Below are 23,877 nucleotides of genomic sequence, written 5' to 3'. Positions count from 1 at the left end.
TTTCAGGGGTGGTTGCGGCGACAAAGAGAGGACTTTTTAGCAAGACATTTTGGCATTTCCAGCTGCGATTGTGGCACTAAAAACCGTGTGTTTTTGCAAGACAAAGTCAAAACATAGTGTTTTCAAAAAGTGTGTGTCGAAAGATAACCACACGTTAACCGCACTGTTGTTCACATGTAAAGGAACATTTAGTTTTATTTATCTGCTATGAAACATACATACATTACATATTTGTGGTGTGCATTTATTGAGGCGATTGGGTTGCCTGAAAAATACACTTTCCTTACATCACCTTTTTTGATTGGCACGGGACTACTCTGTAATTAAAAATTAAGTACCCCAGTGCATACTCTCACCATGTTTTCGACAGGGAATGTCAGAGTGTATGTTGTTAAATCACTATGTGGATCCCAGCAGCACTCCATGTGGCTCTTTTCTTCTGAGGCACAGAACTCTGAAACATTCACGTCTTTGAACTCATCGGAGGGAATAATAAGAACATTATATTCACGGTGAGAAGTGCCTCGGGAATTGAAAGTACTCGCCACTTTGTTGGGAGCATCGGCTGCCGTTTATTTTGAGACCAGACTCTGATCTTACTAGTTTACTGTATACAAGTGGCACCAAAATAAATGAAAGTTACCCTGCCTTTCAAAGGCAGATGGAGAAAAAACAAAAACAAATACTAGATGCACTTGGTGATGATTTTTTTTGTACAAAGCCTTCACTGTGAGACACATTTTGAAGATATGATTTGAAGCGGGTGCCTTGAAAGTAATTGGTTACTTTTAATTAAGACTAACTTTGTAAAGTAACTAGTGTCTTTTGCATTAATAGAAGTAAAGAGTCTATTTAGCTTGTCAAAACTTTAATTTCACAATCCCTAACCTGTATTGACGCACCATTTTCCTAATACTGATTCTTATTAGTTCTGTTGTGTCCTCAATGAATGTTAGAAGTTACCAACAAGCTCAAACAGAGTCACAGCATCTGGGCTTATTTTTTAGATTCTCCTCATAAATATTAAGACTGGTACGTTATCGATTAACTCACAATATGGTGTTTTTAAGAATTAATTATAAAATATTTTACAAAATAGCTCATGCTTATAATTGCTATGCTTGTTTATAAGTTTAAATCTAGCCATTTAAAATTGTCCAAGCCAGTTGTGTCAGACATAAGTGAGGCCTGCTGTGAATTTGGAGTCAATAAAAAAATTGTGTCGCAGCTGTTGGTTAGGAAATCAATTCACTGAACAATTAAGTCACTTCCACTACAGATCAACACACTGGTAGGACTGAAGTTCAGGCTGAAGATAGCTGGGTGACTAAAAGTCAGATAGCTGTGCTATTGTGTGATGATGAATGCAGGACTGCATAATTATTGGCCAAATGATAATCACAATTATTTTGATCAATATTAGGATTACAACTGACCCTTTGCTAAATCCCACCCCGAGATGCAGACTGGCCAATCATAACGTAGCATCAGGCCAGCTCAGACCAGGGTCCGACAACAACACAACTGCGCTCCATTGACTCTAATGCAATCGTTTCAGATTTCCTTCATTTTCAGGCTGGTTTTGTGGATTTGGAGCTAAATGTTGTGCCTGGGGCACGTCGTGTATTAATGATACTCGTTACCTGGAGAGGTTGGAAAAAGATATACGTTTCTTCCCTGTTCCAAAACCAAAATCAGACCCTGAAAAGTGTAGGGTTAGCTAGCTAGCTACTGAAGATATAGCCTACTGAATGTATACACATGCTGCTTTTGCTTTTTAATGATTATAACAGTGAAACAAAGACTGACCCTGCTGTACAGGAACCAGTGAAGGGAAGCAGGGAAACTCTGCTGATATTCAACCAGCTCTGTGTCATAGATGAACGTTGTTTGACTTCCCCTGGAGAACACCGAAGCCAAACACCATTCATCTGCACACACTGTGATGCCACACAGCTGGTTCAATATCAGCAAAGCTTCTCTTTATATTCATTGTCTTGTGTGGCGATCAGCAGTGATGTGGTGGTTCACTTTTACACTGTGATCTGTAGCCTATAGTTGGGCTTTAGCTTCTAACTATCTTTGTCTTTTTAACCTGTTGTTGCTGCTGAGTCAGTTTGACATCCTGGATATATCCTTCAAACACAGACTGTAGACCCCTCTGTCTGCTTCTCTCTGGAATCACTGTTTCATTTTTCCAAAAATATGATAATATTTCTTCAGGGAGTGCAGTTAGTTACAGTGTGGGCTAAATGCTTACTCCGACAGCTTGTCGGACCATCACAAAGGGGCGGGGCTTAGTGAAAGGTCAATTATATATCATGGTTATTAGTTGATTTTAGGGACAAAACATTTTGTTGCACTTCACATTTAATAAATAAACAACACTGCTGTCACTTACATATTGTGTTACATTCCTGCCAATGTAGTAATATTTGCATCACAATAAGACTGATGCTTATTCACAGTGAATCTCCTAGAAGCAAAAAAAATAAATAAAATTGTGCCCAAAACAAAAGGCTAACTAAAATAAATATGCAGTAACAGAATGCAACCAAATGAAAACACTGGGCATACATCTTTAGCCAAATGGAATGTGACTACATTGGTTTAGCCTGTCTGACAGCTCGATAGATACAGTATCGTCCTGTTACTGAAATCTAGGCTGATACTGGACAAGGAGGAGATTCAGACACTATTCTACTTGGCCTTCATGCAGTCATTATTATGCAGACTGTTGTGCTTCTTCAGGTGGTTGTACAAGTTTGTTGTGTTGCTTTGTGGCACAGACACAAGTCTCATACATTCTTTGAATATGATTTGCTCTTGCTTCAAAATGCATCACCATCCGCATTTAGCCTAAGGGACTAGCTCTTTGCTTTCTGCTCCAGACATTTGATTTTTATTTTGCTCATTTGCCCTCTGTTGTATTTTACTCTTCTGCTCAGGACTGCAGCTGCAACATTCAAGAAAGATTTTCACAGGCTGTTGCTGCCACATACAGCGGCAGCTCCCCAGAAGTGGAGGTTGGCTGTAAGTATAGAAGGAGCTTGATTTGGCATGTGAAGTTTATAAGTCAAGCATGCATTTTAAACATCAATGTTGGAGCTGATCATGTTTATTTAATTGTGTGAAGGCAAATTCATGATAGAAATTAATATTTGATTAATTGTGCAGCCCTAGGAGGTTGAATCAATACTGAGTGAGCTATGATGTAATTACTTGTAAGTTAAGTCCACTTCAGTCTAATAGCATGTTGCACTGTATTTACATACTCTTTATGTGATTTGATTGGTGTATATATAAATCGAATATAACAATTAAATTATAGTTTCCCACAGTCACATTTATGTCTGATTGCACCACAACAAATTTGTGTCACTGCCTCATTTGTAGCCAGAGACTCACCAGCGTGTGCCCAGATTGCAGAAGCACTGGAGCTTTTCAGCATCACACTCCATTTCTGCATGAAACAGAGTAGCATAAACAGTGCTTAACTGAGACTAGCTCACCCTGCTGCAGTCAGTCAGTCACACTTGTTGTAGTTGTGTTCATAACAGCCTCTGCCCAACCAGCAAACTCCACCAGAGTGATAACTTGCTGCGCCAGCAGTCAAAGCTGCTTTGATCACCAGAATCACTCTCACCACAGTCTGTCAGCTTGTGCAGCAGCAGCCCACACACAGCACCCAGAATTACACCCTGTCACAGACACTCAGGCACACTTGCCACAGTTGGGCTAACGCAGCCACAGACCAAGTAGCCAGCTGCACCGGGCTGGTGTTTGCCGTGATCTGACATGATTTTAGCCAAGGTTGCACTCGCCCTCACTGCGTTCAGCATCACTCTCGCCAGAGACGTGCTTACCTCAGCCACAATCAGTCATGCTCACTGGAGTGCTACACAGCCTGAGCAGCTGGCGCTGTACGCTACATGAGACCAAGCAGCCATAGTTGGAGCCACACTTGCCAGAGGCACCCTCACAGCTGCCATCATTCACACTAAGTGGGATCCTACTGGCCACACAAAAAGACCCAGTAAACATCTCATCCACAGAGACTCACAGCAGGACCCAGCGCTGATCACAGACCTGTTCAGACTCACACTCACCTCATTCACATCGGAGGGAAAGCTGATTATTATCTAGAACCAGGCAATGATAACTCACAATGGTAGAGGATACCCGAAAAGCTATGAATTTATTTACTTACCAACACAATCGTGGATCAAATTTAAATATATCTTCTATCCATCTGTGTGGTGTGATAAGAAGGCACAGTAATGAAACTAGATGTGTGCGCCTTGATTTGTGGGATTCACATGTGCAGCGTAAGGCCTTTTTTGAGGCACAGTATCTGCTCATGAGATAAGATGAAATATTTCTTGCAAGCCTAATGTATTTTAGGGAAGAACACCATCAGTAATATCCCTCTGTGTTATACAGGGGAAATGGGTGGCCAGCTCTCGCCTGTGGCACACACGCCTACATATCTGGCTGAGCAGCGATAAGTTAAAATATGAATTGCCTTTTTGAATTCAGTCAAAGGATGGCATTTGTTTAATATATGGACATTTCTAATAACACATATGACACTGACTCACCCATTCAGAGTGCATCCGATTATGTTGATTCTCTGTATTTCAGGGCACTGCATGTTTGAAATGAATTGTATATTTCTGCAAATAGTTGTGAAATATCCAGGGGTAATTTAAGAAACTGGTAAGAATAAATTCTCACTTTCTGCTGTTGTATTCCATTTTTATTTAATTCCTCATTTCAGTCAAAATGCTGTGCATGCAGGAGGGCAGATTTTTCATAAAACAGCCAAAGTAAAAAGCTGAAAAGTCCCATATAATGCTGCCATTGCCCTTGTAATGTTATCAGCAGGAATTTTCTTCTCTATAGCAACAGATCAGATTGATTTTCCTGGAAACAAAAAAGCTTGTTGCTTTTGAAAACAGTCACATTCATCTTAAAGTTGCACCCCATAGCTCGTGTTGTTATAGCGCATATCCTTGAATCCTTACATTAAATCCTTGTTTAGATGGGATAGGAAAACAAGACCACATATTCAATGCAATTTCCGTCTAAGTGGCAAAGACAAGCCTATAGAGCTTCAAGGTGAACTGCAGCATGGATGTTTGATTTATGGTTTAAATTATTCTGTTGGGCCAGTCTAGTGCGTGTGCTGAACTCTCCTGCTCTTTGTATGGCTATTACCCCGGAGTGAAACCTTGCATTCCAATTACAGTTAGGCTATATAGCTGTCATTCATGTTAGTAATGGCTATAGCTTCTACTTAGACCGAATCGCCAGCCTGCCCGTGAATACTTTACCTGTTAGTGTGATCGATAGCTACTGATCAAGCCACTTCAGAGACGCACCCTTAAGTTGGATAGATTCCATGACGTTATATAAAGACCCACTTGACTCTCACAAAAAATAAGCAGGGTGTCATGTGTTGCTTTACTTGATTGGAGTATTTCAAAGACTCATTTGGGACACTGCCATTACTTGATTGATCATGGCTCTTGCAGTCTCTGCTTTGAGTCAATCACACAGCCTTAAAAATATCAATAACCTTATATTAACAAGATAATCATGGGCTGCAGTGGCTCCAAACACTTGTATACCGAGATTAAGTGTCCTATGGACATGCTGAAGATGCAAATGCTGATATTTTTTAACTCAGGATGGCACAAGAACCAATACTTTGGTACCAAGTTGATGCTAAGTTCTAAAAGACTTTCTCCAGTGCTACACAGTAGGTGCAGGTAATGCAATCATTCCTAACCTGATGGGGCAGCACATACGCCTACAAGTGTTCTAGTCTGCCGGTAAATGCCAAAGGAAGAAGAAAAAGAACACCCACCAGCACAGCAGAACAACAACAACATGTGGGGGACGGCAAAAAGTGCAGCTGCAGTGACAGCTCTGCCATGACTTGTCAAAAATGAAAGTGCATTTTCCTGAGAGCAGCGTATGTTAATAAATTCATTGCAATGATAGCGCTGTGTATTTACACTACAAACGCCAGCAGCGTGATGAGGCACTGAGCGTCTATTCCATGCTGAGAGCTGCACATTTGACATTTTCTGCTCAAAAGTTGAGAAACTTTCAGCTTTGGTTAGAATGCTGCACTTGTCACTGTCACCCAGCCATCCAATCACATTGGAGGATACCATACAAAACAGACCAACCCCCACATCTTACATTTATGTATTTTATTCAACCTTTATTTAACCAGGGAGTCCCATTAAGATTGAAAATCTCTTTAACAAGAGAGACCTGGCTGAGGTAGCAGCCAATCAAAACGCATTTAAAAATGCAACAAAAACAACATATCATACAAAAACAAAACAGCTTTTCAAACATAGTGGCCTCAAGAAAACCAAGCACTTGTCTCTGTCACCACATTCTTTATGATGCCCTTAAATTCATCAGTGGATATGAGTGTTCCATGTCCATGGTTCAGAGCAGAAAATGCAGGGGTCCGTCCCAATACTCACACTTCCCCTCAAAATTGGCCGTAGCCCTTGTTTTTGCGCATTCCCACGAAGGGCTAGGGTGTCCCAAACTTTAGAGAAGTGCTTTTCAGCCCCACTTAATTTGAAGGGCCGTGCGATGCACACTTACAAACCCATCTCAACTGAGAGGACGAATGAATTTCCCAAGATGCATTGCGAAACTATCCAGCAAGGCAAGTTTTCCGGGAAGATGGCAGCCTCCATGAGAAAGCCATTGCACAACTGTAGCACTATTTTCGCAAATAAGCATGCAAAAATTCCAAAATATGTCGGAATGTGTTATGTTTCTGCATATGCATTGTAAGTAAGCGTTGAGTTAGAATATGAACGCTTGAAAATCGGTAATTCACGATGTAGCCGACATGAATATCTTCAGAGTTCTCCGTGAAGCCATTAATGCTGAAGCCTACGTCAACGATATGCGTGATGTAGGTGAACGCGTCTGTTACGCTAATTTGCATGAAGTGGCGTCCCAATTCGTAGGTAAAATTCCCTACCCCACAACACCACCCCTTTGTCGTTTAGGGGAATTTATCTGGCGAGTGCACTTGACACCAAGGAGTAAGGTTAAGGGAAGAGAATTGGGATTCGCCCCAGTTTTCCCCAGATCTGTTAAAACCCGGGGTCCATTAAAAAGCAACCACTAGAAGCGTAGCTTCTAACTACCAGAGCTGACACACAGAAGGGTGCAGAGGCAGGACGGAAGTTTGCTCAATATTGCTTCATAGATGAAAATATACCAGCGTGTTGTCTGCGAATGGTCAATGATGTCCAACCCACCAAATCATAAAGAATGCAGTGATGAATAAGTGCATTTGCCTTTGTGATAAAGGGTAGAGAAGCATTTTAGACTGAATCAAGGCTACCTAAAATGGAGGAGGTTGCATGCATACCAGTGCACATGTAAAAGTGCTGAACAACAATCAAGGACCCCTGTGTTTAATATTCTGTAGACCTTAAGGTATGAAATGTTTCTTCACTCACAAAATCTCATGAAACCACATAGACTATGGACGGATCATTAGGGATTACTAATAAAATTGAAATATTCTTTAATCTAACTGTTTTTAATAAAGGAGTGTTTATCTTTTTCACCATGGGACAGAATCTGGGATTGGGAATCATGGAATTTCATTGATATTGGTATCAGCTACTAAATTTATGGTATCGTGACAAACATAGATGGTACACGATCCATCCAATGGACATTTTACTTAAAGCCACAAATGACAACCTCACACTGGCATTAGAGGAAGTGTAAGGGGATCAACTGTGTCATTGGGTTTCATTCTCTGGGGACCATGAATGTACAAAACGGTGTTGTGAAAAATATTGATTTATCGATACATAGATGCATATTGATTCTGAAAATCTGATTTGGTTTCAATACGCGCTTCCTCGTTCTCTTGTCAATGTTTACTACAGTTACTCTGCTGCTTTCTGCAACACACCAAGGAAAGAATAGTTGTCTTTGTCATGTTAGAGCCTTGTCTTATTTAACTTGTATGCCCTCAGTGTTAGTTTTTCCCTGAGGTGTCCAAAATGGTATTGACTATCAATATTTTTCAAGGTATTGTACTGATTCCAGTTGTCCAGTATTGTGACAACACCAGTCCAAAATGTACTGTGAGTCCATCAGACAGATTCTGAGATATTTCACCAGACAAGTGGAAACTTTGACCTGCTGAGGCTCCGGAGGAAATGTCAGAGGAATAAAGGAGGAATAAGATTTGGACAAAACCTGTCATGTCCGTGTATTTTGTTACAGCCCTGATGCAAACTGATATTCGGAGCATTTGATTGATGGCGGTGGCATGGAAGTCCCATCGGAGAACATCCATGTCACTGGTGCGTCTTCAATCTTAGTGAAACCACAAGACTAAAAGGACAAGATGAAGTTAGACAGATGTTTGCCCCGTGGCCTCTTATCCTTTTTTACCCCGCTCCTCTGATGACTTTTGAGGACTAGCTGTCAGCCTTGTGAATGAATGGACTGTATGGAAATATCAATGCTGTTACATTTTTCAGTCTCACTTCATAACCCAGAGAGCAGTGGCTTTGAGTCAGGGTGGACTATAGGTTAATGGACCAACAATTAAATAATGCTGATGATGTATTGAATTTTTCCTGTGTGGCACAAAATATATCAGGTTGGTTTCAGGGGTAATGACCTTGCAAATCCATTGTAATGTATTGCTTTTTACCTTTTTGTAGCAACCAGGCATTGGAATGCCATTTAATCCTTCACTAATTAGGCAGTCCCACCTATTGGCTATATATAAAAAGAAATGATCTGAGACCTCTGATAACGGAGCCTATACAGTACATTAAATTAATGGTTCATTAGTATAAGAAGTAGATTTCAGAGTGGTTTGGAGGAGCAGTTGGAGGAAGTATTTTTGCATAGTGCCTGAAAACCCCAATGTGACATGGAGGGTTCAGCTCATTAGCAAAACTAGACAGTGTGAAAAGTTTAAATAGCGGAGCCGCCGTTGCTTCTGGGCTCGTCTTGAAATGTCTTGTTAGCAATATACTTTATTGGATACTAAACATAAAAAAATGAACAAGAATGTAACCTGTACAAAGTGATTCCTCCATAATTTATTGCTTTTTGGCTCAAAGCCAGTGCTCCTTTGGGAGACAAATTTGATAGAGCAGTGACTCAGCGTCTCGCATAGTGGACAACAGTTTGTTCATTGTCAAGTGATGGATATGTTTTCTCTCAATAAATGACTTTCCACATAATTAGTTTGAGCACATAATGTCATACGTTTTAAATGATTTATTGTGATGATTGCGATTATACTTGTTAGCATATCCTTTTTTATTTCAAGTTTTAAAGATGGATTTTTATTTAAAATGCTATTTTGGTTCCTTTTGATGAAAGTTCTTTCATATTGATACCCCTTTGACAGTCGCAGGCTGGCTTGGCTTGGCCTGGCTTGGTTTGGGCCGTCAGCCCAGCATAGCAGGGATTTTCATTTCCAATCACAACAGGGTTACCTTCCTGAAGGTGTGTCTTAAACTGATGATGGCTTGTCTTGAGTGGTGACGTTTAAAAGCAGCTGGCTGATCCATGGTTAAAGTCCCCTGTTATTTTTGCTGCATGTGTTTTTCCACAGCAGGGCAGGTAAAAGTTTACCTGTTGGAGGTGAGCTGTTTGCAGAAGTGCAGTAAGAGTCTGTTGTCTGCTGCTCTTCATCAACATCTCACTGTGGCTGTTTCTGCTTACACTTTCCTCCCTGGCATATTATCAGACTTGTCCTAATTGAAGAAAAGCTGCTAAGAACATTGCCCTAATTCTGTAATAAACATATTTTAATTCCTTTAGAGTCTTAAAAATAACATTATTTTGTTATATATAAACTTTTATTGTAAAGCACCAAAATAAGGATATGAGTTTTCAAGCAGCAATTTCAAATCAACTACATACGGTGGATAGCGACAAGAAAACAGTAAATAAAGCAGATATCTAAAGTAAAAACAGGATGCAGGAGAGAAACTAAACTCAAAACCACACAGATTCAGTTAAAAGCTACAAAAATCTTGAGAGCTGAACCCACAGAAACTTTTAAAAACACCTTTCTCTCTGGTCTCCTGCAGACAGCGGTGAGAGTCTAGCAACGTACATGGTAGTGTTGTGTCGTTTGCGAACGAATCGTTCAAAAGAATCAATCTGTTGAGTGAACGCACTGAACTGAATCACTTCTGGAACTGATTTGTTCATTTCTCAGTTCAGTTGAGCTTAGCAGCGAGCGCGCAGGCCGGGAGTGGAACTGCCGATTCGAACTGCCGGTAGTGGAACTTCCGATTCCGTGCGAACTATGAACCACTCGTGAGTCGCGGGGCAGCCAGGGTGCTGGGAGGGACTGCCTACCGCATGACTAATCACTCGGTGAACAAATCACTCGGTGAACAAATCACTAGGTAAACAAATCACTAGGTGAACGATGTAACCCCAATCCCTCAGTGATTCAAATCATTTCTTCTCAGTGATACACTTTCATAGGGACCGTTTTCTCTAAGCTAACGGCTAATGTAGCCAGGAGTCAAGCCACATGAACACAATCACACACCTTCCCATTGTTTTAATAGACTTAGTTTCCAAATAAACAAACTTAAAACGTTAGGCTGGCCAGTAATGAGACTCAAGCAGCAGCAGCTCAGCCGTGTCTTAGTTCAGTGAGTCGGACTACGCAGGGGAACTGCCCAATGGTTCGACAGCCCATTGTTCCGACCATATTAAACTCATTGTTCCGAAGTCCGTTCCGAAATCATCATGATGCCCTGTGGTTAAGGTCTGGTTAGGTTTAGGCACAAAAACCACTTGGTTAGGGTCAGGAAAAGATCATGGTGTGGGTTAAAATGAAAAAGAAATTGACAAACACATAAGCCGTGAGCCTGCTCCGCCTCAAGCCGGTCGTGGCGCACCATACGCCCGCCGCGAGCCATTCAGCACTGCGGACAGTAGGACTAATGGGCTGTTGAACCAATGACATGGACCCCTACGCAGTACACAGTCAGGGCTGAACAATTCGGTGAACTAATCTTTTAATGAACTGATTCTAGTGATTCAGTAACATCTAAAGAACTGCTTTGCCCATCACTAGCACACGGCTTGTTGGGGAGGCAGGGGGTTGTCAGGGGTTGGCTGTATTTGGCGAGACGTCACTGCTATCTGCTTGAGAGCGGGCGGCCCAACTTTTGGACCTACTCCTGATAAGGTCCATCTTCGGCACGGCTTAGTGGGGCACTGCGCGTCTGGTCTGAAGTCGCCCACCATGCATCTCAAAAACTGCATTGTCCCAAGCATCAGACACCAGTGGGATGGCTAAAAACAGCAGAGAACAGCATAGAAAATGAACCAAGTGAGCATTCAGCAGGTTAATCATAAAACAATTACTGCCATGCGAACAAGTGCAGCATGCTGTTACCCATGAATAATGCAAGCACCCCCAGGGCCAATTAGTGGGGGTGCATCATCATTTCAAATGTGATTTCTCAGGTGATAACTTAGACACCATGCCGGTTATTGACAAAACCTGAAGGGATAATGCGGTTTTGCACAAGGTGTGGCCTGGCTCCATGAGGCTTTCAAGCTCGTCTCCATCTGCTGGATCAAATTCCTAAGAGTACTGTATCATCTCATATACCTGGTCTACCCTGTTTCTAGAGCACAATATAGCCAACAGCAAACTCTTGTTTTTCTCCACTGGCGCATGGTATTACATGCTGTATCCATTGCATGCTTTGCCATGCCACACTCATTTGTATTCCCAAAGCCTCTTCGCAACAGTAGGTTACTGTGCTGACCCACAATATCATTCCCTGCACACAAGTGAGCTGTGTCAACATCACTGTGAAGTGACTGGCTAAACATGTCTGCCCATGCAGGCGACAGGGGAGAAGTCTCATTATGTTCAGTTTTGTTGCTGTTTGTTGAGTCACTGTCTTATGTAGTGTAATCTGACTCTAACAGCCCTGTTCCTACTTTCATCTAAAAGATAAGCATCTCACTTTTTTTTCCATTCTCCTTTGCTACACTGAGTGATAATTAACTGTTAATGCAAGTTTTTTTTATTGAAGCAGCTGCAGAAATAGTCACATATTTGTCATAATAAAACTGTTTTGTTTTTTTGTTTTGTTTTGTTTGGATCAGTTTTAAATGTTGCAAAGAATGAAGAGAAGAAAAAAGATACACCATCCGTGAAATGTTGCTTATTTATTTGTGCAAATCTCAAACCTCCAGTGAGAGGTGAAATTTTTTGTGATCAGTTTCTATTGTTTTGTATCTTCAAACAAAAGAAACTAGATAAGTACACTCAGTAGGGTGCAGATCTCCACCAGGCAGCCACCCAACCTGATCGCTGCCATGCTAGACAGTTCCAGCAGAGGCACTGCAGTGCGTTTCTGAAATACACGCCTCATCTATTTTTGAAGGAGCTGCAGTGCTTTGTTCAGAGCGAATCAAGTTCTCCTGCTAACAGGCACTGTATGTGAAATATTGATACGATATAATTATGAGGATGATTCATTTCCGTAACCGCTTATCCTGTTAGGGGTCGCAGGTGGGCTGGAGCCTATCCTGCTGACATTGGGCAAGAGGCAGGGTACACCCTGGACAGGTCGCCAGACTATCACAGGGCTGACACATGGAGACAGACAACCATTCATGCTCACATTCACACCTACGGACAATTTAGAGTCACCAGTTAACCTGCATGTCTTTGGACTGCGGGAGGAAACTGGAGCACCCGGAGAAAACTCACGCTGACACGGGGAGAACATGCACACTCCTCACAGGGAGTTTGCACAGGGTTCAAACCAGGAACCCTCTTGATGTGAGGTGACAATGCTAACCACTCTACCACCGTGTCGCCCGTGAGGATAATTGTTTTTCCTAATAACTGAACTCAGCCATAAATCTTTAATCCATGTCATTCATTACTGGACTTTAAACGGTATTAACTTTGTCTGCAGGCGGTAGCTAAACAAAGTTGAAAATAATGACAATAAACCCAATTAAAACAAGCAAAAAAGAAGCAATTCAGTGACGTAAACTGTGTACTTACTTATGGTAGAGAGGCAAATATCAAGGAAGAATGACCAAATCAACAAAATCTGCAAGGCTTCAAAATCTGGCCAGCAAAACCCTCCACTTCTGAAACACTTGGTGTGGTATCTGTGTGTGGTAGCACGGTGGATTTGTCCCCTCCGGGCTTCTTCACAGTCCTCACAGCGTGTTAGTGTTGTTGTTTTTAGCTGATTTCCAGAAAACTTGCTACCCCTACTGGCCTGTTCAGAGGCGTGAGGATTCATCAGTCAGTGACGATATAATACAGTCAATAAAACAGGTTCAACAATAATGAATCACCGCTACCATGAGAGGTCCTTGAGCATACAGTCATAAACGTGAATAGAAAATATTAGGCTGATAGGTCCAGTAGAATTCGAGATTAGCTGTGGTTAGACAGATACACACACTGTAGATGTCTGGTGGAGATAACACAGGTCAAGAACATCTCCTATTGGTCCACTACAATACACAGATACGTCCTACCACTGAAGCAATCGCCTTCTTACATAACGTCCACTCGCATGTCCAACAGCTTGTACTGGGGAGTGCCAAGAACATAAATCAGCACTTACAGAAGTACATGGTAACTGCAAATATAAAAATACAACTCAATAAATAAACAAGAAAATAAGATTCCAAAAGGAAAACAAATCCTCTAAGTGTGAAAGAAAACATTATTTAACAAAACTAATACTTCTAGTTGACTCCACCACCCACCAGGCCACTCTTTTTTAGCTCAGACTACATATGGCGGGACTGTATAATGTACTGTACATCTCACTTCTCAGTCCCGTCCTTCTGGTGCTCACGTCCTCTCATTGTAAGCCAGTTTGGTTACCCCTCCTAATGGGCAAGGACTTTGTTCCAGCCTGTAATCATAATCCATTGAAGAGATGCAGAACTCGTCACAGTCTGAACGGAGATATTAATTTCGCCTCCATGTGGGGCCCCGCTCTGCCGGCCATGTAATACTATCAGCTTTGAAGGAATCTTGTCTGGTTAAGCCTTTCACAAGCGTTCTGTTTGACATCCATTTTCTTGCCTAGAATTTAATTGAGCCAATGTCGCAAGAAAATTCCTTTCAGAATAAAAGCATTGCAGCTGATGGCGTCATCGTGACATTTGTGATCTATTTTTGATTGAATTAATAATAAGTAAAATACATAAAATAACAATGTGGTGAGAAGATAGGTGTCATGTTGCCAGGACAGATTGTTTTATTGTACTATAAGACAGTCAATGACTCACAGATTTTAATATTTAATATGTTTTTCCTGAGGAAATTAAAACAGCAGTATTTTTGTGTGTAACACAGTTGAATTTTAAACTCAGAGCAAATGAATGCAGCTTTTTCGGTATGATCCACGGGGTGAGCAACATTAATTCTATTGCATTTTTATTTCTTATTATTTTGTCTTCTCATTCTCGTCTTGAGCAAACAGTTACATCTTCTTGCTCTTAGCCCTAAAGCTTATAATATATCTTAGCTGTAGACCCACTGCTAATGATGTCAGTGTTCCTTTTTTCTGTTTATTTAACGATGATGTTGAAACTGCATTAGCGGAGAATTACTTGAGCCAGATGCAGTTATTCCTCTGATCTTGATTTTCCTCCCATTTCCACATATGGCATTTGCACCCTAAGCTACACCATAAAAGAAGACTTACACTTAATACTGTATGTGGCCTATTTACTTTGCCCCCATTACATGAAATGCTACTTTCTGAAATGTAAATGTGACCCGATACTATTGACTCCCTATTAAAAGCATTAACAGAATGTAAAGTATCAGCAGTGAAGGTCTGCGATCTGAATCGAGCCGGCATTGAGTTGCAAACAGTGTAACAAGGCCTGAGGTAATAACATGTACACAGGTGGTGAGTGCTAGAGAAGGTATTGCTCTTCACTAGGAATCCTTGATGAACTCTGACAGATTTCACCTACAAGGCAGGAGCCCCCTCCCTGCTTTAACAGCTGCTTTCCTGCCTTATTAATTTATGGCTGTGGTGACTTGTATGCAGATCAGCAGAAGTTTGGTGTTGTGCGTCTCAAATTGTTCAAGTCACCCTGATTTACATGATTATTCTATTTATATAAACAGATCTCTTCCTCCTAATGGTATAATGGGTGATACTGCAGGGCCAAGTGCTATTACAGTAAGTCATATTCAACCCAGGAAAAAATGGTATGTAGGGGATACATTAAAATTAGGTATAGGCACAAAAATGCTTGTTTATGGTAAGGAAAAGGAATTTTTTTGGCTGACTTCCACCCACCCTACTTAGACTGTCCCTGCCTTAACCTTCTTGTCCTGCCACGTTTCCCCCTGATGCCGCCAAGCGCCATTACACTACAACGGCATTCATCCACGTACCATGCTAATGCTAAGGGACACGCTTTTTCATCAGTGTCTGATACCGCAAGTCACTGCCCAAGCGCCGGATTTCTACGACTTCCAAATCAATCAATCAATCAATTTTATTTATAAAGCCCAATATCACAAATCACAATTTGCCTCAGAGGGCTTTACAGCATACGACATCCCTCTGTCCTTAGGACCCTTGCAGCGGATAAGGAAAAACTCCCCAAAGGTGAGTCACGAGTGAGACCGGGTTGCAAAAATAAAACCAGGACACCTTTTTCGTCAGTGTCTGACGGCGCAAGTCACTGCCCAAGTGCCGGATTTCGACGACTTCAGAGTGAGACCGGGTTGCAAAAATAAGACCACGTTTCCCCCTGATGCTCCCCCAGATAGCGCCCTTATACTATAAAGGCATTCAGCCACGTATCATGCCGACCCTAAAGGACACCATTTTTCGTCAGTGTCTGACGCCACAAGTCACTGCCCAAGTGCCGGATTTCGTCGACTTCAGAGTGAGACCAGGTTGCGAAAATATAAGATGCCTATACTGCCCTACAAAGCCTAAGTGCAGTAACTACATTTTTGGTCAAAATTGAGTTATAAAATGAACTCCTTGATATCTGTTTTATCTTGTGACAAAGTTTCAGAGTTCAATTTTGCTTAGGCAAGCCAAGGCAGACAGCAGTAAGTGAAGTTACTGCGGTCTGCCTTGGGATTCTATGGCCGATTTTCGCGGGCTACCTATCCTCACGCGACTGCTTTGGAATTCTGACAGCCGATTTCATCCTCTAAGCATCTAACTTAAGACAACAAATCTGAAATGGCACTATCCAGGGGAAAGAAGATGGTGGAACTGGCCTTGAAAAGAAAATACCCAGAGTATCATATTTATGTAAAAACAAGAATAATGGAAATTATTAATGTGATTGTCATAAAGGCAACAAACAGGGGTGATGGTGAAAACGACGATGAAAATGAAAATGGTGATGCCAAGTTTAATTGATAGGAAAATTATTATCTAGATAGGGGTAAACAAGTAAAAAAGTGAAATTAAATGATGAAATTAAGAGTAAAATATGACATTACTTTATAATATTGTCTAAAATTCTTAATTTGTCCAGACTTAATTAAACATGATCCATAAGAGTTGTTAAATACAATTATAGCAAAATCAATGTCAAAATAGTTTTTGTTCACTGAAAACACAATATAAAAACTGAAAGAAAACAACAACATTGTAGTTACTGCACTTTGCTTTTGTATTGCTATTAGAATCATGTAAGGCAATGCAAAGGCAGAGTGCAGTAACTACATTTTTGGGGTCAAAGGTCGAATCAGCAATCATGGTTTTTGGGCATAAAACTTATCCTATGAATACATGTATAATTAGTGTAATATCACTCATATAGCTATAACCCATTTGGCTGGCACTTAGGCTTTGTAGGGCAGTATAAATGGCAACCATTTTCAGTTTGGATGACCAAAAGCTGATGCCTGGTTACCAGCCTGGCAGCCACTTTTGACACTGAGTCCTCAGCCCTGTTACTGGAAAATATTATGTGAATAATGTTATGCTCCTTATTAAATATGGGCTTTTTTAATCATTAAGGTTAGTGAGTCAACACTGCTCATTGAGCTCTGTTGTTCTGGGAACGCTCTCCAGTCATATCTAGATTGTATACTTTACAGATTTGATGAATGGATATCAAATACAGTAGATGCAGCCGTATCTATAGAGAATTACCCAGCTGTGCTTTGTGTGCTCAACTGCGTAAGCATTATAGATCTTAACCACTAGCAACGTGACAGGTGAGAACTGTTGTAGAAATATTGAACTAAGGTGTTAGCCCAAATCCGCTTTACTCAGACACACAGGGGACTGTTAGATCCATGAAACAGTATAAGCTCACTTTAACATGTGAAGGGGGAAAGGCAGTGGGTTGAAATAGAGCAAACAGGCCAGGGAGCAGTCTTACTGTATATGAGGCCATTTCCTGAGCAGCAAACCATTATGATTTTATGGAAGCCAAGGTGGCTGTTGGTGGCTTTAAACATTACAGACCCAGCAAAGTGCTTACAGGAATTTTCACTTCTCTGCAGTTTCTGTTATTGTTTCATCACTCGTCTCTGGTCTGCTCTTGCACAGCCTTGACGGGAGCTTAAGCTCTCCGAAAGCCTTGCCTTGTCAAGTATCAAGTCGTATTCACTGTCACATGCACTGCATTGTCACCGCCACATTCTAGTCCCCAACAGTTTATATTTTACTCTTTCTCGAAAAAAGGTTTGAGCTCCGTCTGAACATCAAATTACAAATGTTTAAGGACTGTGACAGTGTTTTGCTTTTAACTACTCTGGCCTCATTTTGGGAACCGGATTTCTGTTATTCCCTTTCTACTGTCAGGTACATTTACGCACACAGCATGAAAAGTCCAAATCTATCTCTGTAAAAATAACTCCATCTGGTATGGGGCATTTTTTATTAATTTTTTAATGCTAATGAAAAGTGCATTTGAGGATGTTGTGCAGTTTTCCACCCTTGTAACTGTGCAGTCAAAGGAGAGTAAGCCGTTTCCAAGTAGAACTTGGCGAAACCAGCAAGCAAGACCTCATTCCTTAGTCCCCTGCCAAGTCTAGCACTAATAAAATAAAGTGACTTCCCCTTAAATTCAGAAGAGATAAAATATGTTTAGCTTTGATTAAAGTTGACTATCAGGGCCACTTGGGCTGTTTTATTCTACAGTTTTATAGTTTCTTTCGGCACCTGTGAACACTACCTTATACTTAGACTGAGCATTTGTCAGCCAAAGCTTGGCACAGCGAGACGAAAATGACAGCGTGGAATGTATCTTTCTTCCGCCCTCCAAACAGCAACAGAGGCTTATTGTCATGTGGTGCTGTGTTCATAACGGATCCACTGTACTCTCATTACATGTCTGTGTGGAATGAACCTAAATCTTGACAAATTATCACTGGCATAACATAATAGCGACGGTTCCTGGTGGAAACAGTTTTGCCTGGCAGCGCGATACATTGATCATTTGGCAGTGATGAGGCCTAATGATCATAATAATGCTCATGCCCATGGTCCCAAAACAGAGAGAAAAATTGTCCCTGCTCATTAGGTACACCTGTGTTCCCTGTGCAGGGTGTTATCTACCACCACAGATCCCAACCTTGTTTGTCAGAGGTGGTACATACTCCCAATGTCAGGTACCTCTTCATCAACACCAACACCCATGTTCCAAATATGGTCAATCGAACCAGATGTTATTTAACACCGGTAAAAGTAGATACTCTTTTCATACAATTAAGCTGTCAGTATTCAGGTGATTGAATGACAGCTAAAGGACAAAAAAGCCAGATAGCCACCTCCAAACATTGCACACTGAACACTATTCATACTAGTGATGCAAATTTGTGACATCTACTGGGACCCTATTGCCTCAGAACAGCATCTGGCAGTCTACCTGAGGTAAGTTGTTGTATAGCCGCAGCAACTGTGAGCTAATTTATTGAGTTTCCTTTGGGCAAAATGCTCAGTGATTTTGAGTTTGCTCTGGTAAACAGTTGTGCAATGTACTGTATATCCCTGTTTTTTTTTTTTTTTTGTGAAGGTAAGACAGAGAGTGGACCTGGCATGCTCTGCGTTTGTCAAGGTTGAGAGGCATAAAAAAAGTTTAGCCTCCGCATTGTGTTATAATCCTCAGTAAAGGCACAAAGGGATTGATTGTGGTGCGAAAGCTCAGAAATATCAACCTTGGCCCGAAAATAAAATACATTGGTTTTTCAGTGTGTGCTACTCGAATTTAGTGTGAAAGTACTTGTGAGAAAAACCGATCTAAAAATGTATTGATTTGTGAATTAACTGCACCAAAGCTTGCACAGGCTTTTAGAGGAACAACCTTGACATTTCAACCATTTATCCAGTCATTTTAGTTTACTATTTCAGCTCTATGCATTGATCATTTATCCTGTTATGTTTCACTATTTCAACTTTATCCATTCATTTATTATCTATTGTATTACTCTTAGCAAACTATTCCAGTCTTGTCCAGTTATGTATCATCTATCCTATGAATTTTAGCCATTTCATCTTTGTCTGTCCATTCATCATCTATCCTATGAATTTTGGCCAACTGTTTCAACTTAGTCTGTTCATTTATCATCTATCCTATGAATTTTGGCCAACTGTTTCAACTTAGTCTGTCCATTCATCATCTATCCTATGAATTTTAGCCAACTGTTTCTACTTAGTCTATTCATTTATCATCTATCCTATGAATTTTGGCCAACTGTTTCAACTAATCTATTCATTTATCATCTATCCTATGAATTTTGGCCAACTGTTTCAACTTAGTCTATTCATTTATCATCTATCCTATGAATTTTAGCCAACTGTTTCAACTTAGTCTATTCATTTATCATCTATCCTATGAATTTTGGCCAACTGTTTCAACTTAGTCTGTCCATTCATCATCTATCCTAGGAATTTTAGCCAACTATTTCATCTTTGTCTGTTCATTTATCATCTATCCTATGAATTTTGGCCAACTGTTTCAACTTAGTCTGTCCATTCATCATCTATCCTAGGAATTTTAGCCAACTATTTCATCTTTGTCTGCTAATTTATCATCTATCTTATTAATTTAAGCTAACTATTTCAACTTAATGCATGAATTTATCATCTATCCCATTACTTTTAGCTGTCCATTTTTAACTGTTAATCTGTAATGTTTAGCTGTTTCCGCCATTTATAAATTAGTGTTACTTTTAACCAACTATTTTAATTGTTGTTGTTAATTGTTATCTATTACTTTTAGCTATTTCCACAGTCTATCCATAATGTTTTTTATCCCTGGTTTTATTTATTTATTAAACCTTTATTCAACTAGAAAAAAAATTAAAAATCTCTGCAACATAAGTTACAGACAGACATTATAGAACAAAAATAAAGAATTAAAATGTACAGCTCTAAAACACACAATATAAAACACAAAATAAGATTATTACAAGGAAGAGTCAAAAATTATAATAATATATACTAGAAATTACCCATAAAACCCCAAAAAACAGCAACTACACATGACCAGCCAACGATACATCCTGACACTGGCATACAAAAATCCTGCAACAGTGCTTTGAAACGGCCATGGGGAACCAAAGAGTGCAACTTTAGGTCCTTCTGCAGAAGATTCCACATACAGTATAAGAAGCTGCATACATAAATGCTCGCTTACCAAACTCTGTACATACCCTTGGTACAGACAATTAAAACATGTTCTGAGAACAGAGAGCATAGCTGTTTTCAATTTTTTGCTTATTGTACACACATGAATATGCTGGAAGCAGGCCAAGAATAGGTTTGTAAATGAGAAAAATGCCAATGAAAAAGTCTATGAAATTTGGTTTCATTGGCAATCACTGATCTACAAGTGACTCTTTAACCAATCTGGAAATCCATCGGTAAAAAAAAATAAATAAAAAATTTCTTCCTTTACCTCTGGAGGCACAGCCCGGAGTTTTTCGACTAACGGAAGTGCAGGGGCCTCAGCGATCGCTCACGCCCTTCACTTCTGGCGGTGCCCCCAGGGAATCGCTGTGTTGTTTACAAATACTTCGGGTAGAAAACCAGCAGAGTTTAGCTATATATCACATTTTTCAAGTCACTATATCACCGTGTAGACTAATCTGATGTTTGTTAAGTCTATAAACACAATGATTGAACAAATGTTACTATTTCTGTGTGCACGTTTTGTAAGTAATAACATGGTTATCGTAGATTAGCTGGGCTAACCGTTAGCTGTTAACGTTAGCCGTTAGCGGTGTCTGTAATAACCATAAACTGTATAAAAATAAGGTAATAACTCAATAAACGGTCCGTGAATAAAATAGTTTTTCCAGCAGATATCTTAGTTACAACATGATTGAGCTAGCAAAGCAGTTTTGTGTTGCTATGTGTGGTATTTATTCAGTTATGGGAAATCACGATGTCTAGAGAGCATCAGTGGCTGCAGCTGACAGGGACAGTTAGCAAAGCTAACATCAGGACTTCATCTGTTAAAAGCCTCCCGTTATCGGATACGACATGAAACTACTCCAGTTAGCTAAATCATGTTGTAACTCAGACATCCGCTGGAAAAAAATATTTTTTTTCACGTTGACGAGATGGTGTTTTGGGTGGAGCAGCCGCTACGGATGCGGAGCTTGCTATTTCTGTATGTACACATTTCCTGGGGACACCTGCACATCTCAGCCACGCCCCCTCCATTGTGATTGGCTAAAGTGCAGCATCGTTCAGACTCAAAGCCCCCCACCCCCCAGTCGTCTTTCACACAGGGCTGCCGACAGATTCTACATTGTAAATTGCACATTCTGTCTTGAGAGATTACTCTTTAACTGAACTGAACCATTGTTTGTGTGGGTGTGTTATTCACTGACTGTTCTGTTTCAGTTGAGCAGCGACTTTGAAAATGTTTCCATCTTCATTAACATACCCCTCTTGTCCTTTTTTCTCCAACTTACATCTGTGTTTCTGACACAATTAAATGGCTCTAACTAGCTTGTGATAAACAATGGAGCTTCTTATTCTTCCTGCCAAATGACTGACCTACTGTTTCACTGAATACAATCAAATATCTCCCAACAATATTTCAGTCTGAAATTCTTTTAACGTACATGCTTGAATTACGGTGCACAGAGATCACTGGTAGATGCTCAGTGCATGACTGTCACATCAAACCAAATGTGACAGGATTTAAGGCTATTTTTAGTGAACAGCCACTTGGATTACATGGCTATGTGTCCTAAATTCAACAATTACTGCAGTCGACAGTGTTTATTGGCTGATGAGGTCCACAGTTTCCTTTGGATGTTAGCTGACACCCTGTGCACTAACTGCACCAGTGGGATTTATTTGCATAGAAAACATACCATGAACTTCATAATGTGACAGTTTGGATTTCAGCTTCCTTTAGGTCATGACTGACTGCCAGCCTATAAAAATAACTGAAGAACCAAATTGTCCCGAACTGACATCTTTCTGGGAGGAAACTAGGCGCTGCCACTGCTTATGTTACAACTTATTATCTTTATTGTTTAACAAATCACTCAGCACAGTCGTCCAGTCAGATTATTCAGCTAATTTGCATCAAAGGCATTTATAGCCTTTTAATTCTGTCAAATGTGATTACATTACTCACTGCACTTAAAAGAACAAACTGCCAGTAGAAGTGAAAACAAATGTTAGAAGAGTGGAAAATGGAGAGGGTTTTACTGTCACCTTAGGCAAGCTATTTTTAATTTGCCAACAAAAGCACCATGTCTTTTTTTCTCCTTCCTTCATATTCTCTGTTTCAAGCGCAATCTGAGCTCCAGGGACTCCTGAGTCCCTTATTTGCATGACAGGTATTGGTAAATCGGGTACAGAATTGTAGACGGCGGCCGACAGCCAGTCTTTTAATGCCTGTTTGCCTTGTTCTTACGGAGAGAATTTGTTGACACTTGTAAGAGTGCCGTGTCTAGTGAGCTTTCTGGATGATTTTTCACTGCAGCTCTAATTGGTGCTTGTGTTGAGGAGACATGTAGCGAATACACACAACAGAATAGAGATCCTATAGGAAATGTGATAGTCGATGGGGTTTATGGACTGACTAATAAGAATGTTAAAGCTCGGCTTTTTTTCTTTAGCCCTTTGAAACTTTACTTTTTTGTCTACTGAGCACATTATTATCCATTCCAGATTTATTTATGATGATGTTTGAAACAACAGTTGACACACACATACAAGGATGAGTTTAAAAGACAAAAGACAATTGACTCATAAAAGCAATGAGGCGATTTTCATACTGAAGTAAAAGCTAAAGGAATAAAGATGTGTTTTTAAGATGGGATTTAAAAACAGGCAGTGTAGGCGCCTGCCTAATGCAGAGGCAACTCATTCAAGAGTTCAAGGGCTATAACTGCAAAGGCAGATTCCCTTGAGCTTCAACCTAAATTGAAGGCACAGATGTTTAAGGCACCTTTCTGTCAGCAACGCAAAATTTATGCTCAGTTTATGCAGTTATGTATGTTTGGTAAGTGTTGGTGGTAGATCTGTCCCAATTGCTTCAAAACATCAAGGCTTGTATCGTTGCCATAGTAGTCAACATCCAAATCAGTGTTGTAATGCTTCTTTTTCATAAATTACTAAATAATTAATCATGTAGGCATTCATCCATAAATCCCAAATAGCCCATGAAATAAGAAATAGTAATCTGACATTATTCAACATTTGCATAGGCTGCAGTCTATTTAATTATTCATTGGTTAATAGGCCTACAGATGAGCAAATTTGTTTTTACTGGGTATGGCTATAATGTATTTCATGTGATTATTGCACATTTTGTAGCAGCTTTCACTTCAATAAAAAAGAA

At 40.3% G+C, this 23,877-nt stretch overlaps 1 protein-coding gene across 3 annotated transcripts in view; it reads left to right on the top strand.

Moving 5' to 3' along the window:
- gabra3 (gamma-aminobutyric acid type A receptor subunit alpha3) overlaps positions 1–23,877 on the top strand; it is a 151,392-nt gene that overhangs the window by 15,966 nt on the left and 111,549 nt on the right. For 2 of the 3 annotated variants that reach the window (XM_033644308.2, XM_033644291.2), the window contains exon 2: positions 2,949–3,033. The exons of the other annotated variant lie outside the window; for it this stretch is intronic. The gene's annotated coding sequence lies outside the window, so the exon portion shown is untranslated. The remainder of the gene's footprint in view (positions 1–2,948; positions 3,034–23,877) is intronic. 3 annotated transcript variants of the gene reach the window in all.

The sequence above is a fragment of the Epinephelus lanceolatus genome, chromosome 11 (genome assembly GCF_041903045.1).
Source record: "Epinephelus lanceolatus isolate andai-2023 chromosome 11, ASM4190304v1, whole genome shotgun sequence".
Lineage (NCBI taxonomy): Eukaryota > Metazoa > Chordata > Actinopteri > Perciformes > Serranidae > Epinephelus > Epinephelus lanceolatus.
Note: the sequence above shows the minus strand (reverse complement) of the source record. Positions and strands in the feature narration are given on the sequence as shown.